At 39.2% G+C, this 19,013-nt stretch overlaps 1 long non-coding RNA gene across 6 annotated transcripts in view; it reads right to left on the reverse strand.

Annotated features, from left to right (window-relative positions):
• LOC119616563 overlaps window positions 1-19,013 on the reverse strand; it is a 40,201-nt gene that overhangs the window by 12,886 nt on the left and 8,302 nt on the right. For 4 of the 6 annotated variants that reach the window (XR_003039010.1, XR_003039011.1, XR_003039007.1 and 1 more), the window contains exons 4-5: window positions 8,653-8,709; window positions 6,107-6,231 (exon numbers count right to left, since the gene is read on the reverse strand). This is a non-coding gene — a long non-coding RNA (uncharacterized LOC119616563). Of the gene's footprint in view, window positions 1-5,874; window positions 5,985-6,106; window positions 6,232-8,652; window positions 8,710-19,013 lie in introns of all 6 variants that reach the window. The other 2 variants (XR_003039008.1, XR_003039012.1) reach the window with 2 other exon arrangements.

The raw sequence follows: 19,013 nt of genomic DNA on the forward strand, positions 1-19,013 counted from the left end.
GAGGTGGAGCTGGGTGCAGCTTGAGGTTAATTTGATACATGTAGGAAGCATCAGAGTAAGCAACCTCCCAAAGTCCCAGCTGACTGATTTCTCTCTCCTCGCTCTGACTGCTCCCCCATTCCCATGATGCTTGGAGAAAGTTGTTAGAAAGAAAGAGTTGGCAAATTCTGTGGCTCNCACCGAGCCCCACCACTGCAACGTCTGTCTCAGCAACAATATCTGCAACAGCTTTTGGAACAGGAGGTAATAGCCCACAACATGCCCTGACACTGCATTTATTCCGATAATGTGGGCACATTTGAATGCAAGAGATGAACATCTCTTTCTGCCTTTTTTTCCAGATTTCAAATTATCACTTGACTATAAATCCAGCAGATTTCTACTACAAGTCTTTAAAGTTCATATGTGCTTTAGCTCACAGTCCAATAAGGTTTTCAGGTGCTGCATTTACAGTTATTCAGAGAAAGGGGGATAAAATTTAAGGATGCAATCTTCTCCGTGGGAAAAAGATGTGACAAAATATACATGTTTTACCTCTCAAAACTGTCATCTTTATATGTTTCAGGCATTTAGCAGATTAACATTTGGGTTTTTATTACATAACAGCATGAGGACTGGTGGGAGAATCTGAGCCATAACTGGAAGAGCAGCTTGATTAAAATAGGAGTTGCCAAATTTTTAGGACTTTACAGTTTATTACAAATAAAGCACAGCATCTTAAGAGTGCAACACGGGTTTAACGTTCCCGGATGAGATGAGGATAAGAGACTAGCAGTAAGAATGAAGAAACACACAAGGCCATCTGCATGTGTTATTAAACAGCCCCACTTTAAATCCCACAAGTGGGAAAGAATTCAGCAATCAAAGCACATATGGTCAACGACCGGTGCCTGAATTATCCTTCAAATGTAGGTTAATGAATTCAGGGGGACTGAGCTCAGGAGTGTCATATCTTTAACAACCTGACAGACACACCTGCCAATCCGTGATGGGTTTTTTTGCAAGAGAGGTGGTGGATGATGAGTGGGGAGGGGGATGAAGGGGTATTGATTAGCACCTCAAAAGCACAGGCTCCTGGATGACAGACACTGGGACACTCAGGGCCAGTCCCCCCATCAGAGACACTGATGAAACACATCGAGAGAGTTATTAAGACAGACACCTACTACAAGCAGGGGCTCATGCCCGATACAATAATTACAACCACCATCTGCAGGAATCTGTGCATGTTTAATAGTGCGAAAACAATTAAAGATAGATTAAATAAACAGATGCATATAGGAGTTATTACTTTGTGTTTGTCCTTGGGTATTCTCTACAACCTTTTTGTAGCTCTGCCAATACAAAACTATCCTCAAAACTTGGCATGAATGCAACATCATCTTCTGTAACTCTTAAATTTTGTTGTTTTATTGATTTACAAAACTTCTCCAGTCATAAGCAAACATCCAAAGACAAATCTGTTATGAAAGGGTCCTACAATAGGCGAAATATTAATTCAAAAGGTTAAGTGTTTATAATAGCTGTACCGCTATACTTTTTTTTTTTTGCTGATGAGCCCAACTCCAGTTTGGCATCACATAAGTTTGTCAAATGAATGAGGCTTTTAGAGTCTCCAGCATCTTTTGCATGACAAACTAAGATAGCAACACCGGATTGAAGCGACTCCACAGATTCGTGAGATGACATCCAAACACCATCTGTGGTGTCACCGTCAGAGAGAGAAGCTGCACATAGTTTATAGCACAACCAAGCTGAGGTTTTAAAACCCAGTTTTATGGCTTAACAAATGAAGACAGTCTGAAGGTGAATATTTATTTCTAATAATTAAATTAATTAGGACAAGGGGATTTACTTCCACCTCCCCTGTTGGTAAATGCATTTGTGCCTTTACTACAGAGCTGAAACAAAGATTATGTCAGCTCTGCACAGTCATTGTTGGAGATTAAGCTCGGCATGTGAATGCATGTGCCTGTTTGGACATGATTGCACAGTATGAAAAAGTTTTACGATAATGAGGATGTATGAGATGCACCTCTCTCACTTCACACATTAACAGCTGGTAGACAGTGTCTCTGTTATACAATAGAACTGAAATATGTGTAATCCCTAGAAATGAAAAAGACATTATCTCTCGCTGTGCTTCGTGTATCTTTGTCCAAAGTAGCCCGGTTCGACCTGCTGAGTGAGCAAACCTCCTTTCTCTATCTTTTTTTCTTCATCGCGCTCACTTCGGCTGCTGCAAATGGGACGGCGACCAAGGGGTCTGCACTACAAGCAGCAGATTAAAGGATTACCATTAATTAGATGTCAGGGACAGAGAGGGGGCTTTGCCTGTCTTGGCCATGATACAATATCTGTTAATCTGCTGCGCTCCTGGATAAAAAGAAATCAGTCCATTGGCAGAAAAAAAAAAATGGGAAAGGAGGTATGGGGCCAAGAAGGAATTGAAAACAAGAACAAAGAAGAAAAGGAATAAGGGGTGGGTTTGGAGATTGGAGGACGAATGAACAAGGTGGAAAACAGCAAATATGCTTATAGTCCACTTGAATGTACATTGAGCTTTTTTCTTATAGAAGAAAAGCAGCTGGGGGATAATAAGACACCAAGGGGTGTAAGAGACCAAAAGGAAGTGGCAATGAGTCAATAATTGGCTGATCTGTAGAGAAACAAGGGGGTAAAAAAGAGGTGAAGTGGCTGAGGGTTGAAAGAAGAACAATGATCCAACAGAAAGTGATAGATGGTATTAATAGTAACTAAATAGTTTTAGTTTAAATAGTTTTATTTTGTGTGCATTTGGCCAAATATATTGCAGTTCTTGACAACTTTCAGCTTTGCACCACTGCTTTAACATAAGAAAAAATAAACCATTGCACAGCTGCATCTAACCGATACAAGGTTTCTTTGTACAAATTTGCCCCTCTTAATTGAAAGCTTGTTTAGATTGAAAGCAAGTCATTTGACTGACAGGTGACAGGTCCAAGTTTGATAAGGCACTAGTCCTTAATAGAAGTCCTGACCCTTACCTTTAGAGCTATTAACCCAAAGGAGACTGCTGTGTTGACTTCATCTTTCTCTAAGATGTAGTTTGATGCTGCGCCTGAAGCCAGGTGAGGACAGGCTATCGAGGGTCCTGTTAAACAACTGCCTTCTGCTCTGCTGATAACACTCGCCCTGTAGGCATCCTGCTCTGGGGCACTGATAGATCATTCACAATGAGGCCACAAAATATGTGAGGCTTATCACCCACGCATGGTGACAATATTGCTTGTAGGAAATGTGAAAACCGAGTTTGATCTTAAAATATACAACCATGAGGTTTGTTGAGTTGCCTTAAGGCAAGCACAGGACAGCAAAGTTTTGCTCCAGCGAGTAGCAGCCAAGGTAAATTTGAGTTGTGAGGGGGGTAATTGATGGAGAAGGGCTGGGACATCATTTACTTATGGCGAGGCGTAGGGGCATTCCCTCTATTTGAGTAGAGGGACTGTGGGTGCCACTGTGAGCCCCACTCGCCTGAGACTAATTACTTTGGGGACCTGGAGAATTCAAAGGATTTAGATATGAAGGGGGAAAAAAAAGAATTTCTAATTTACTGCACCACTTGATGTTTGCTTTCTAAAGCACAAGTCACACCAAAAAGAAAGACAAACAGACAAAGTGCACAATTGTGTTTCTTGATAAAACTGAAACATTATTAGAGCCCAGTCTCTGCAGGGGACTGCGCGTGTGGATAAAAATCTCTTGGTCAAACACACTGTAACCTCACCCCCCTCACCCATACACACACACACACTTTGGTACCATCTTCCTCCCAGGATGCTCAGGCCCTGTTTTCATGGCTACTGGCATTTTTGTCTTCTCTCTCCTGCAGTTGAACCACTGCCCTAAAACCTCCCTGTATACCCTGGATAAATTACCTCCGGAGTTTTAAACATAAGGCCATTTTACTTCTTAATTGAGTCGTATCTCATTCACTTTTAGCACGCTGTTGTTCAGACATTTACACAGACTTGTGAAAAAATTCAATGATCGGTTCACAGTCGGAAAAGCGTTCTGCATATTTGAGTCCCGGAAACGTCCGCCCTACTAGGCAGATGATTAGCTTTTCATTCCCTTGGCTTTATATAATTAGAATATGGTAATCAAATACTAAAAAGTGTTAAGAAATATTCATTTTCTTTTTCATTACTTTGCACCTTAGATTACATTTTCACCTGATTGCGAACAGTTCCCTATGGACTAGGAAAGGTGCTGTCTAAACAGTTTAAAACATGGCTTTTCTGACAAGGAACCTTCTGAAGCATAATAATCAAAAACAAATTTTGGTTGTCAAGGTTGTCAAATTTTGGTTTGAGGAGGTCAAGCAACAATAATGGCCTGGCAGGTTGGTCAATTAACACATCTCCCTCCTCATGTGTTTGGCTCTGCATGCACATGTTTATGTTTTACCTTCATATCGAGGTTCAGAAAAGTGTTAATTTCTTTTTTTCCCCCCATAATTGAGTCAGACAAATTCAAACCACATCCACAATTTATCAGAGAAAGGGAGAAGTATGTATTTCAAAGTTTTTCAGCGTGACACGCTTTAGAATTATGAGGCCACAAAAGCTTAGTTTTAAAAGGTTACACTGTTACTGACTGAAAGCTGTAAGAAAGCTTCACAGTGAAATGAAGATTTAATAACAGAAATATTCTCGGTGATTCAGTTGTCATCCGCAGAGAGCCATCTCTAAGCATATGCACAGACCCGTGACCAATGAAATGAGAGTGAGAGAAAAAGGATGGTAAACTTTCCATCATCTCCATTCTATCCAATTTAACAATGGGGGGGAGGGGTTATTTTGAGTCTGCTCTGAATGCCAGAAACCAGTAAAGCCACGATGCTTTACAGCCTCTTGAGTCAGTGTTGACAAAGACTGGGCACCAGAAAGGCCTGTATGAAAGTCACAAAGTCACAGAGGACAGAGAGTGGGAGTCTGCTGAGCGATTCCTCATTGACCGAACCTTACATTCTTAATGGTTTAAGGCAATAACGCCACACTTTCACAATTTAATTGAGCACCATGTGAGCTAGATGTCAAACAGCAGGGCCCTCAAGGGTGGCACTTGCTGTTTAAGTTAAGCGTGTGTAAAACTGTGTGGACCTATTTATATATGGGTTTGGTTGTATGTGCACGCCTTAGTTGTGTGGGAGTGTGACAGAATGAAATCTCTTCACAGAAAGGTGCTGGGGCAACAATCAATACTGCTCACCAAGGTGTGCTGCTCCAGCCCTCTCTCGTTATGTGCCACGAGGGAGGCTGCTTCTGAGTCTGGCTGAGGAAGAGGGGGAAGATGGACCAACGTCCAGGGGAATATAGACCTAATGTCAGCTTCTGTCTTTTCTTATGTGCTACAAAATAATGGCCTTGTAGAATACCTGAAAATATCCCCCAAGGATGTATCATCCTTGTGTAAATGCATTTTTTTGTCCTCTTTCTTAAAATCAACATGAACGGTAACACCGAATGGCAGATCTATTTTGGAAAAGATGGTGTACCAAACCAAGAACAACTATTTGTGGTTATGCTACATGTCAACGCAAAGGGAAAAATAGCAGAAAATTATACCTGCAGCATACCATGACACACAAAAAAAACTCCCCTCTGCAAACAGTCTGGCCTTTATTATCTACAAATAACTGGAATCCCAAAGGTGCTTTTGGATTAAATATGACTGTGAAAATAATGGGCATATTTTAAAATTTGATAATGCAGCCCAATCCCTCTGGGCACCATTTTCTTGGACTAAGACTGTGGGATAGTTTTAAAGAGGCACACAATCCGTATTCATTTTTATGCACACTGCCAGTAAGCTGTGCCAAAGTGCTGATACCCCTCATTAGAAGAGTCGGATCCAGGAAGGAGTCCAACTAATGCTTGATCCAAACTGTCTCAACGTTGGCGCAGGGTCTCCATGGGAGATTTGAAGGTCAATGAGAAAACCTGGTTGTAACAAATTTGAAATATGTGGTCAGTGAAAACCCAGCTATTTAAATGGAGTGGTGCTGTTGTAGGACGAGATTAGGCGAGTGGAAATGTGTTCTCTCACGCTTGTTAACACTAACCCAATTTGACTGCAGAAGGAAACAAGACGTGCTGATGGAGGTGATTGCGTATGCACGTGGATCCAAGGGAAGCGCGTGTGATTTCCATGCCAACATTCAATTTATCCAGACTCTGGAGGAAGCCTCTGTAATGCAAAACACACAGCAAAAATGCACAATGTTTGGCATAGATTAGGAAAAAGTGCAGCGAATTTAGAACGTTTTTCATTACATAGTGATCCCCAAGATAATTCTATCCACTGAGCCCACAAAAGCTAACATTTATCCAGCCCTTAGGACAAAGCCTGGGGAGGCTTAACTCCAAGTCTGCTAGATTACAGAGTTAACACAAGTTCTATTCCATCTCCCATATCCTTGGGCAAAACATGTACCTTCATTTACAACAATTCCAAAAAATCACTAGAGCCTTATTTTCTGCTAGTTATCGTTAGATTTTCTTCTCTATAGCCTTTTCCCCCCTCACATCATTACTTGCAACATAGTGAATTCACCTTCAGGTTTTTCTAAAAAGCCATTTCCCCCCCTGTGGTTCTTTGTATGTGCAGCATCCCTGAGATTTTACAGTGAGGGCCTTTTGGCACCAGATAGCGCACAAGGATTTACACCCACACAAGATTAAACCACCACCATTGCCTGCTGGAAATTCTAACAATTATCAGCCTTGTATTATGTGGATGTGGTACTGATGGTGGACAAGGGGTCTTGAAGCAGAGGAGGGGGCCAGGCGTTGGCTGTCATGTGGATAATGTCTCCATCTTGAACACCAGTCTGCCACATTGAGATAAACAGCGCCTGCTAGGCAAGAGTATCATGAAACATAAGACGTCTCTGATGCCCTGGTAAAAAGCACAGTTTGAAATGTGTCATTCAGTATTTTGTTTTATGTGACTGACTAAAGAACACTCTGCTGCTTATCTTTTTTTTTTTTTTTTGCATTCTTGGCCACAGTGTGGGTCACAGATGCCGGTAAAAGTGTAGGTAAATGCTTGCATTTACTACCCACGCAAAAGCAGCCCTTTTTGTTTTGGTGCCCGTTGAAAATTGAATAAAACCATCTGAGGACACTGAGAAGAGAAACGAGGGTCTACAGTGAGAGCATTAAAACAACATGCTTCCTCGCTCCTCTGAGCTCACGACATGCTTTTCTACCACCCTTTTGTCTCCATTTGATACGATGTACCCCGTATCTTGAATTACCACTTGCCTATATTTGGAAAGTCATTGAGAGACTTTGACAAAGACAGACTGAAGTGAGCGTAAGAGTGTGCTCCCAGCCCTGTCGCCTCGAAGCAGAGCAGGCCATCTGACCAGCAGCAGTAGGTTGGCCCATGTGGGGCCCTCAGACCAAACCTGAGAGAGAAACAGTCACCACAGCCAAGTCACTCTACTCTCCTTCAAGCTTCAGACTACTCAGCCCACCTCTGCTCATCACCACCCCTCCTCTCTTACCCCTGCAGGTGCCAGCTCTTCTGCTCAGCCAGACCCCACTGGAGCCAGCAAAAGAAAAAAGAAAAATCTATCCAGTCCACCTCCTCGTTCATGTGTGTACTACCAGGGCAAAGACGTGAAAGAGCATTGGTGGCAAAATGGGACTCGAGCACAGAAGTGTCAAAGAGGTTCAGTCCCAGGAGGGGTAATTTTATATTGTTGTCCAGATGACCTTGAGCTGGGTACCATGGAAACATTTTTACTTTGACTCTGCAAGGTGTCTTGGTGGCTCCACATTTGTGTTGTGACAAAGACCTCTAACCTCAGAACAGAGAGAAATCGCCGAAAGCAAAAGACTGGAAATAATAGCAAAGAGCCTTCGGTACCCAGGGAAGGAGCGAATTAGCAGGAAATCTTTTGAGGTGCCGCCGTTCAAGCTCCATGGCTCCTCTTCAGACAGGGAGCTATATTTGAAAGCTATTGATGTTCTTGTTCAGTCAATGAAATAACTAAGTCTTGAACCAAAGTGACTCCAACAAAAGTGAGGGTAAGAGGCTATGCACATGTAGAGAGAGAGAATGGGAGAGCTTGTGATTGCATGTTTAATCCACATATTAGTGGTGTACAGGGTGTGTACAGACACACACAAATGCAGAAATACACACTGAATGCCTTAGAGATTCAATCAATCAATATTAGTTTGGAAATGTACCAAACTGCTGTGTTCGTATCAAAGCAACGTGTTCACTCTATCTAAATTCATGTCAGCTAGTACTATGTACAGCTGTATTTGTCTGCTGTGTTTTGATATCCAAATTAAGTCAGCTTGAATACACTGGACCACAAACATTTACTTCAGGAATTAAGCAGTATTAAGTTTTGATTAGCAAAATTTGTGCCTGAGCAGGACAAGACAATATTAGTATGCAAATTCAGAGAAAAAAATAAAACTTGCAGAAAATGCTAAAGAGGGTGCATGATAATGATTCTTCTCATTCAGCCTAAAGACAAATGCAAAAATCTCCAACTACACAAACAAATATTTGTCATTAGTATTTGCAGTGTAATTTGATTTGAATGTACTTTGAATTGGAGATTAACTAAATTCGCCAATGTACCTGCCCACGGCTGATTAATCATGTCAGGGCTCATTGTTCCGGACGGCAGTTGTCCATCTGTAAAACAGAAGAAAGGAAAGAAAATGCATCCGATCCATGATCTGGCATTTCCAGGCACAGCTCATTTGCAATCACAACACCTACAACAGCAAACAACTTTTGATTGGTTCACCTCTTCATGTTGATTCATATTTTGTTGGCTTTTACCATGAGCTCCAAAACACAGCCTGCTGAGTGTGTGATTCCACACAATTTACAAAACTAGTTTTGATTGAGAAAAAAGGCAAATGCTCTCATGCAAACAGTCTCTGATTAATCTTGTTTCCCCTCCTCCCAATGAAACAGGAGGGTAGCGTTTGTTGTGAGTAATTAATTACTAAGTGTATCTTAAAGTGCTCTAAATACAGACAAAAGGTTTGTGTCATTGTTTGGTGTTTACACTGAGCAAGCAGTTCTTGCTGGCATTTCTTTTTTTTTGTGAAGTACCCTTGGAGCCAAGTATTCCATGTCTCAATTAAAGTGTTTTCCCTAAGCTCCCTTGCTCTGAGCGTGGCCATTATCACCATGGCTCCCAACAGTCTAATTATGCCAACTCCTAACGTCACCCCCCCCCCCTCCTCCCCCCACCCAAGCCCCATACTGCTCTGTCTTGAACCTTTGCAAGTTCACTTCAGCCGCCTTGCAGCCAATCAGAGCGGAATCATTGAAATATGGGGATGGGCTGGGTGTCTCAATGGGAGGCATTGATGAAATACTCCAGGGGGAGACCTGGCACAGCTAGGCTGCTGATAAACTCTGAACTGCCTGTCAGCTGCGTTTAGTCTGAACATGGTATTTTCCTGTAAAGAAACGGCAATGTCATGGTAGAACTCACACCAGCTGCGATGTGCAGCAGGAAGGATCTCCATAATGTGGCACCATTTTTCAGAGCAACTTAATGCAACTGGATGGTAGTGAGTAATGGCATTCACCAATTTAGTCATGATTATCACAACATGGTGGCCTAGTGGTTTGATGGTTAACACTGATTCACAGCATGAAGGTCTCTGGTTTAATTCTCAGCTGTTCATGCCTATTTGTATAAATGTTGCATGCTTTCCCAATGCTTGCCTGGATTTTCTCCGGTTTACATTCATTCTTAAAGTCTTAATGTTGAGTTATTTGGTTAATCCAAATTGGACAGTGTCATTTGGTCCTTTGCATTGTCTCTCTTATTTGGTCCTGGATTGGACTGAATCTTACTCAGCCTCTGGTTCTGAGTTTATTATATTCAGCTCTATGGTCTAAGTTTACCCCCTAGTATGCCATTCAGTGCCTTTAAAAATACATGACAATTTGGTTCATGAATCAATCAGTTGGTGAAAGAGGCAGCCAAAAAAAAAAAAAAAATCCAACGAGAAGTTGATCCTCTTAAGAAATATGACCTCCAATGACAACTTTCGTCCTGATTGAATTATACCAATGCTGAAAATTATTTTTAACTAGAGGAATGTGAATGCCTAGTGCTGAATGACTTTGCTGCAGAAACTGAAACAGAGTTGTTAAAGCTAAAAGAAAAAAAAGAAGCAGAACAAGCTAAAAACAGCAGAATAGCTAAATATAGCAAAACAGTAGCTAAAAAATGATCAGAACGGTAGCTAAAAACTAAAAATACCAAAGAAGACAAACTAGAGTAACTGTGTAAGTAAGTGTCAACGTATTTCCAAAAGGGGAATTAATTTAAAATGAAGAAATATTTTGAAAAGTTTAAAAGTTAGAGAAACCAAAAGCTATCACACCCATCCATCTCCTAATGGAGCTGAAAATAGCACAATATATACCAAAGTAGTTTGACTGCAAAAACCTAAAGAAACTATATACAGAGGATTAATTTAATTAATTTTGGTGTTTGCTAAGAAACCAAAACTCATTAGATAGAAGGTAACAGTTTTTGCTGATGCGTTTGCCACGCCTTCTTCTAGAAACAGAGACAGAAATACAATCTACCTCAGTGACTTGCAGCTTTCCGTTGGAAGAATAGATGTTTGATGGAAAATAAAGGAAAGAGCAGAACTGCCAAGTGTCAAGTCCATGAAAGTATAGAGCAAATGCACCTGTTCTGCATGGAGAGCACAAATGAGACTTCATCATAAATCATGCACGTATAGCAGACAAAAACCTGAACGTATTTAGACTCACGAGGCATTGTGCGAGCATTGAAAAGACTAATGTGTTTCGTGAGCTGCTATCACTCAATAAAAGACTAAAACTCTGAACATGGCAGACATATGAAGCAGAAAAGGGGAACAAATAAAAAAGCATATTATATTATAAAAGTACTGCAGCATTTAATAGTTTGAAAACAGCTTAAAAAGCTCTTTGAAATTCAGTGTTTGTGTATTATTAAACCATTATTCAGGAATGTGAGGATCCAGTCTTTAAAGGATGAAAGCAGTAAAAGTCCTGCTCTCACACTGCTCCTATATTCAGCGGCGTTCAGATATTTAAAACTGAAAAATGTGTGATGCCTTCCTCGTGCACATAAAACCATTTTTTAATTTGCTTGCTGCATGTATCATGGTGTGATCATTTTGGTATATGGAAACATCATAGGGGGAACGGCATTAACGCCACAGGGTGTACTTGGTTGTGTAAAATAGCTTAATATTCCTCGGCTGTTATGTATTCATGCTGAGCAATCATCAGACCTAATGGTCCCCAGTTGATAGCTTGCCCTACTATTACAGCTCGGCTGCCGTGTTTAACAGTCGGCAACAGACAATATGGGTTAAAGCACCAATTAGCTATCTTTGGAATCTAAAGAGGATGAAAGATGACTCATTTTAGAGGATATTGCTTCCAACTTTTATTCAGGATTCAGAGTTACAGCAGCCTTACAAAAACACCTGCCTTCTACAGTAGATTGTCTTGCTGTAGTACACTCATTATGTACTTAAATACATTATGATTATCCGTCCACTTTATCTTATTTATCTGTGCCATTTGCTTTAGCTCTGCTGACATTGCCTGGTCTTATTCACAATGGATCATATAAAGCTCCAGGATTGATACTCTACCTTTTTGTTTAATTTCCTAACATATTAAAGCCCTGTCGACATTACTCTAAACTTAATTTTAAACATTTCTTTTCTCCCATTTATATTTTTTCCCTCCACTCACACAGTCTAACAAAAATGGTGAGCTACCCACCACTACGTAGGGAATATGTCTGCATTAACAATATCAAAATACCAAGACAGACCACCATAATTTTTTTGCATTTCTAGAGCAGTGGTTCCTAAATTTGAGGTCAAAACTCCAATGTGGGTCACAAAACATTAAGTGATGGTCCTTAGGTAATCTCCAAATGTCAGATTAGATTTAGGATTGATTGCTGACAGAATATTTTTGCCCCAACTGTTAAAAAAGATAAAAGCTGCAGTCATAAATTTATAAAAAATGATTTCGTGGATGTGAAGACTGTTTATACTGTCATTATGCTTATGTTTAATTGGATTATTAGTGGGTTTTGCACAAACAAACTGATAATTGATTGAGTCATAAGCTTTTGTCACAATCATTTTGTCGGTCGGAGCCTAAAAGTCTGGAAAGCACTGTGATGAGCACAAAGCGATAGTGAGAATGTGTAAAAAAAGATGCCATTGTTTCTGAAAAGCTCTGTATTTTGTGTCCACAAAGATCCACTAGAATCAGAGTTTTTAAAAATCTCCACTCTGAAAAGTAGTTTTTTACCCCTCACTAAAACCTCTGTGGACAGGAGGCAATAATTCATTTTTGTAATTTTCTTAAAATCAAAACTCACTGTTCATTTCCCCAACCTGGTTTGAATGAGCATTTGGGTCCTACTGCTCAAACTGAGAAAACAACAGTTTTAGAAATTAATTGAAAATCTTTCAGTTTGCCTCAGAGTTTAAGCAGTAAAAACACAGATGGTTGATTATACAGTCTCTAAAATCCCCAGGACTTTGGTGAAGGATGTAAACAATAAATCAGTTTTTTGAAATATGGAAGTCATAAAACTGTGGTAGTCTATATTTGTGTGACAGAGATTTGAGGGGAGGGATTTAACAAACATGGATGGGATGAAAACTGCATCAAGTCTGGAAAAACATCACTAGATCTGAGGATGAAGACTACCAGAATATTTTTTTTAAACTACATGTACAGTACTTTTAAATGTTTTGCAGTACTTCAAAAATGTTGTAGAAATGGGGTACACATATGGTTCAGAGATGCTCTTCAGTTAAAATAATTTCGTCGAAAGAGTGTGTTACAATAACAAAGTCATAAAAATAGTTTTATCAAATATTTTATTATAAATTTAGATCCAGAAAAGAGCTGGGTGTTCCTTGAATTTGAAAAAGGCACATTTCTCTTAGTTATAAAAATATGTGAAATTCTTCTAACGGTGAACTGTGAAAAAGTACAAAAATTGCACAACAGAGGCTCAAAATAGGAATGTTTCTTATCTTAATTAGAAAAAAAAACAGATTCAATAATTAGTTGAAGAAAACAGAAAGGGGTGTTAATAAAAGGTGACAAGGTGGAAAAAGCACCAGAAATGAAAATACAATTTTAGAGAAAAAACAATAAAATAGTGAGGTTAACAGGGAAGTTTAATAAAGCTGTAGATCTTCCTGATTTCTGCTTCACTGTAAACTTCTGGTTACACCAAAACTGGCTGACAGCTGTCACCCAACACTGACTTATACCATGTCCCGCGTCTTTCCATTTAGTCTCAGTAAGGTCATCGGCACACCCTGTCAGGCTGTACATCAATCCTCCGACTGAAGACAGACAGCTCTGTTACTACTACTACTCCGACTGTCGATTGTGTTCACCACGGGGCAAAGTGACTCACCGAGGAGGGAGAGAAAGGCACTGAGAATTTCTTTAAAGTAAAAAAAAATAACATAGGTTTAAAATAGAGCTTAATAGACCATTTACTGCTTGCCGCCTAAAGGTGAAGGTGGACAATAATGCTTTTTTTTTTGTTATGTCTGTGTGTGTTTGAGTGTTACCACCAAGTTATTACCACTGAATGACTTAATGAAGCTTGCAGAAGATAATTATATGCACAGCTTTGACTGATTTACTTTTGGAGTCAACACAATTCAAGATGACTGCCAGAACAAACTAAGGTTCAAAAACCCCAAAATGATTATAACCAAGTCAGTTTTACAGATATTGAGCTATAATTTGATGTGGTAGTAGCTGAGACTGATCCCCAACAGACTGCACAAGATCTTTGTTTGAAACTGACGTGCAAGTTGGGGGGGTGACATGGATTCCATCAAGGAATGCTAGTGATTTGTGCAAACTGTTGTGAAATCTTTTGACATTTTAGTTTTAAAGATGGCAGCAATCCACAACAATCCATTTTGGTCTTAAGTTTGTAAAACTGACTGAGAGTTATTTTGTGTTTGCTGAGGTTGATTTTCTGTGACCATCTCGCATCAGGTTGACACCAAAAGTTCATCAGTTACAGAATACATCCAATATTTACTGACTGCTTCATTAAACTCCACCCAAATCCTTTGGTCATTTTCAAATGCAATTAACAGCAGCAGCTAGCTGTGGCATTTGCAGCAAAGATTTCTGCCATAATAACTGTGGGATTCAGACCTGATGGCACTGCGATGGTTTCAAATTTCAAAATGTTTAAGATTAAAGTTTTAAGACGGCAGAAATCCACTTTGGTCTTGATCCCGCTCAAACTAGTTGTTAGCTCATCAACCTGGTCAGAATCAAACTTAATTTGCAGACTGATCTAAAACAGGTAAGATATTAATTGTTCATACCCTTTTCAACTCTTTATGTTGTTTGAGGTTCACTTTCAGGGTGAATTACCAAACTGCAGCAGGTTTTTCATTGTAGTAGTGATATAGATGATATACCTGAAGAGGCGCACTGTGACCTGCTGAGGTGACTTCACAACTTTTTTCTTTTTTTAGACTTTGTAGTTCTAACAAATAATGGTAATGAGCAGATAAACTACAGACATACAGACAAATAAGTTATAATTAAAGTACTTCTGGCTACAGAAACGTGTGATAAAACTAACTTTTTATTAAAGCATTATATCTAAAATGTTTTTTCTTTTTTAAGATTTGGAGTCAGAAAAAAAAACATGAAAAGCTGCACAGCTCATTAACCTTTGTTAATGAACTGCAACAGTGGTGTGCTAAATTTCTAAATTAAATTGCAGTCTGTAAAATAACAAATTGCTTCTGTTTCTGCTGTCAGAATTATCTGTTAAAAAACTTTACAACAAATTTAATACCATACTTTATCAATTTGTATGACAAGTAATTAATTAATCCTGTATTTTGATTTATGTGTGCCAAATAAACACGCTTCAAATACGCTGCGGTTTTCTTTGATTCTACATGAGTGAAAAAAGGTGTGAAGATGAAACAGCGTGATGCTTTTTCACGGATGAAAATAAAAAAGCCTTCACAAGTCATGCAGACTAACATGTTATGACAAGTTTATCTGCAGCTTTTCAATTCAACAAATCCTGTCCCTCCTCTCTCACATCTAAATGAAGCAGTTACCATATTTAGGGAGTTGTAAGAATAAACACTGAAATTAGTTGGCTGAACTGATTGCAGACAACAAATGACATTTTGCACAACAAGGTGGCAAAAAAAGAGAGCAGGTGAGAATAAAGAAGCATTAAATGCAGAAAACAGAAGAAAAGCAAGATTAGAAAACTACTAATTTAATCTGTTTGTCTGGTTCTATGAATGAGTAATTAATGTATGCCACTCCTAATAAATATTAACCAGAAACAATGCAAAGTACATTAACACAGCAGCCCATATCTTAAATCAACAATTAACACCATGGCAAAACACTTTGTTTATCAAATAATTCACATTATTACCCAGTGTCCTAACAAACAGTGCTGGCAAATGAGAAAGAACATTCATTTTATAATATTTATAATGAATAAATAAAAAGTTGTGAATCTTCACTTGAGTAATTATTAAAGCTTGTTATTTCTTTAATAAAACCTTTAGTGTATGACTCGGATGCATTTCCTTTACAAGATGTTCCATCTTTCAAGGCCCTGGTTTCTTTCAGCGTACAGCTGTAGGAGTCTGAGATGGATGATGTGAGCAGGAACATTCATCATATGTATGCGTTTGCAAAATGTTCCTGTCCTGCCAGGATGCTACGCCTGCTTTAGTTTGGCTTCTGAGTCACATAGCGGAGGTGCAACAAAACACAGGAAGCGTCAAACAGAATCACAAAACCGCTTCTGAAATGACCATTCAATGCTAAAAAACCTTATCAGGTTGTGGGTAACAACGTGAAATCAACCATCACTGTGACTGAATACTTTCTTTCTCAAATCTGCCGAGCACCGCCTCAGAGAAGGGAATATTTTGAATGTAAAAGGACTGAAAGACCAATCCTGTTCACTTGCACCTACTAACAAATTTTCCAGTCCCTGTAGAAATTCAGAAAAAGAGAAACTGCCACTTTATTTAGGACAGGGGTCTCCAATCCTGGTCCTCAGGGCCACTATCCTGCATGTGTTACTTGTTTCCCTGCTCCAACACACCTGATTCAGTGGTTAAATGACCTCTTCTTGTTCTGCAGAAGCCTGTTAATCACCCATTAATTCAAATCAGGTGTGTTGGAGCAGAGAAACCACTGATTTAGGAGATCTCAGTATTTTACATCTAAAAGGCCTAGCATTTCTTGAAGGGATGCATATCACCCGCCGCCTTTCACAGCAGAGTTTTAAACTAAGATCATCTTATGTTGAGAAATAAGTTACAGGCATCAATCAAACCTTTATATTGCTTGAGATATCACGCCTGATATTTTAGTCTTAGATGATCTGTTAGTTATTTACAACAAATGCCTCAAATGCTAAGCTACAACCACACCAAACTGTCTTAATATCTGTCAAAATGACTGATATCAGTGATTCATGATATATTTTACTAATGACAAAAACCAGGACACACACACAGTTAAAAATATCACTATCTTTGCCTTTGGCAGCTAGCAATATTCAACTAAACACTTTCCTTTAAACTTCTGTACACAACCTTTAGTCTCAGAAAACCAAATAGTTCGTACATAAAAGAACTGAGCCTGGCTACCAGCACCTACCGACTAATTTCTCTGCTCTGTAAGCAATAAGAAAAAAAACAGAAATTGCCACTTTGTTATTTGAATACATTCCAATATTCTGTTAAAGAAACTGAACATGAAAAAGTAAAAACAAAAACTGCTGGTGGTAGACTGTTTGACAGAAGAGAGCAATAATATTAGATTCAAACAGGTTTTCTAGGCAAAAAAAGAAGTAAAATGGCACAGGAAGCTGCTCTTTCTCTCACATGAGGTGGAGACAACGCTCAGCGGTTACAGATTGTTATTATAAATATATTAGTGGTAGTAGTAATATTGTGTGTATAATAGTGGCAGTTATCACTTTTTTCTTTGCATCTTTTAAGATGCAAACCTTCACTTTTGGATGTTTTTGGGGTTTTTTTTGGGGTCAGGCTGGTTCGAATGCTGTGCTGCTTCAGTGGATTCTGCAGGTACTTCTGGGACTTTTTAACATCTGTTGTAATGAGTAACTATGCCGATGGGAGAGTCATTTACATGCAAGAACAGCTGACTGAGCTCTCCAAAGCCCAACATAAACCTGAAATGAGACCCCAAAACAAAGTTTAAATATGTTTTTCCTCCTTCAATCGTGTGAGGTCCCTAACAAATAAAATGGAAGATTTTACAGTGCTAATAAGGGCAAAATGGAAATACGGAAAATGCAAAGCTGCACGTTTAATTGAAACGTGACCACAGAAGCAAAATCTAAACTCCACTCTAACCAGCTTTTGGATATTATTGACAACCGGTGTGATCCTGGATGTGTCACCCTGCTTTGAACTGTTAGCTGTGATTTTTAAATCCATATTTTGCACCTCAAAAGTACTTTTAGGTGTTGATGTCGTCAACTCACAAAACATCAATAGGTAGTCTCTGTAAATTTAAACCAAGCCTTTTTTTCTTCTAAACTTCCCAATAAGTTTTATGAAAGTTGTATTCTTCATTAATTTTGTTCTTAAATTAAAAATTTATAAGCAGACTTTGCCAACCACCATGTGCGTTTGCTTCCTTAGATAAAATATCTGAAGCGGCTGAAAATAGGCCCACAATAGAAAAATCAGTAGAAGAGTTTAGGACCAAGAAGTCCATCAATTACATATTTCCACTCAGATTTATTGAGTGAAGTATGCAGATAAAAGAGCTTTGTTTACATTGAGTGCATGCCCACATTTCAGGGAAAACTGCTGAAGTAATCCCTTTCAGACAGCACCATCTGATAGAGTTCAGAATAATCTTTGTTTGATTTAATAGTTTGCAAAGGAGTATATTTAATCATCTATCATTAAAATTTTAAACTTTGAGCGGATCCTAAGAGCTTTACTGCTCTACCTAAACATACAAAACAAACATTTTTCTTATTGGTTTTTCCTCTGACAGTGTGGTTTGCAACCCCAGGGTGCTTCTTAGGTTTCCAGGAACTAAAATGATTGGACTGCATTGTGAAGCAGCTGGTTAGCACTGCTGCCTCACAGCAAAAATGTTGCTGCTTCAAAATATGGAGTTTGCATGTTCGCCAGATGTATTTGAGTTTGCGAGTTTTCTCCAGGTTTCCTCCCACAGTCCCAAATAACCAGATTAGGTTGATTTAAGGCCAAATATTCCAGGTATAAAATAAGGTTTATTTTACCAAACAAAAAAAACTGATTGCTTTAAAAGAAGAAAAGAAATGTGGAAGATTGTATAATATGACGATCTAGGTGTTCAGTAAGACCTCACACTATTGGAACTTCATTTGACAACAGGGTCCCATGAGGACACATTTCAAAGTGACCGTTTATGACCGTCTCTCATTAAGGAGAACCGAAAACCTGGCGATCCTTTCAACACTCCAACTTATTCCCATTTCAAAAGACATGAAGCTAATACGACTCACAGAGCAGAAAAGGGGAAAGTAGGAGAACCTAAAATGAAGGGCTTTAAAATCACTGAGCATTAAAATTGTTGCCGATGATTAAGTGCAGTTTATTCGACTCTGCAAGAGGAGTAGAGAGACGAATGTGAGGTGTCGGAGTGTGAATACAACGTGAGATTATTATAAGGAGAAAAGAATTAACATTGTGGCCTCGGTGGAGTCTGTGCAGTTCCATCCACACCTTCCTATCTCACAACCTCTCCTTCCTTTCACATGCTTACCTGCCATCATTAGCTTCAATGGGTTTTTTTTTTTTCTCTCTCACTTGTTTCCCCAGAGAGCTCCTGCTGCAGAAACACGCGTGTCATTAGGGATT

This window comes from Kryptolebias marmoratus, linkage group LG22 (genome assembly GCF_001649575.2).
Source record: "Kryptolebias marmoratus isolate JLee-2015 linkage group LG22, ASM164957v2, whole genome shotgun sequence".
Lineage (NCBI taxonomy): Eukaryota > Metazoa > Chordata > Actinopteri > Cyprinodontiformes > Rivulidae > Kryptolebias > Kryptolebias marmoratus.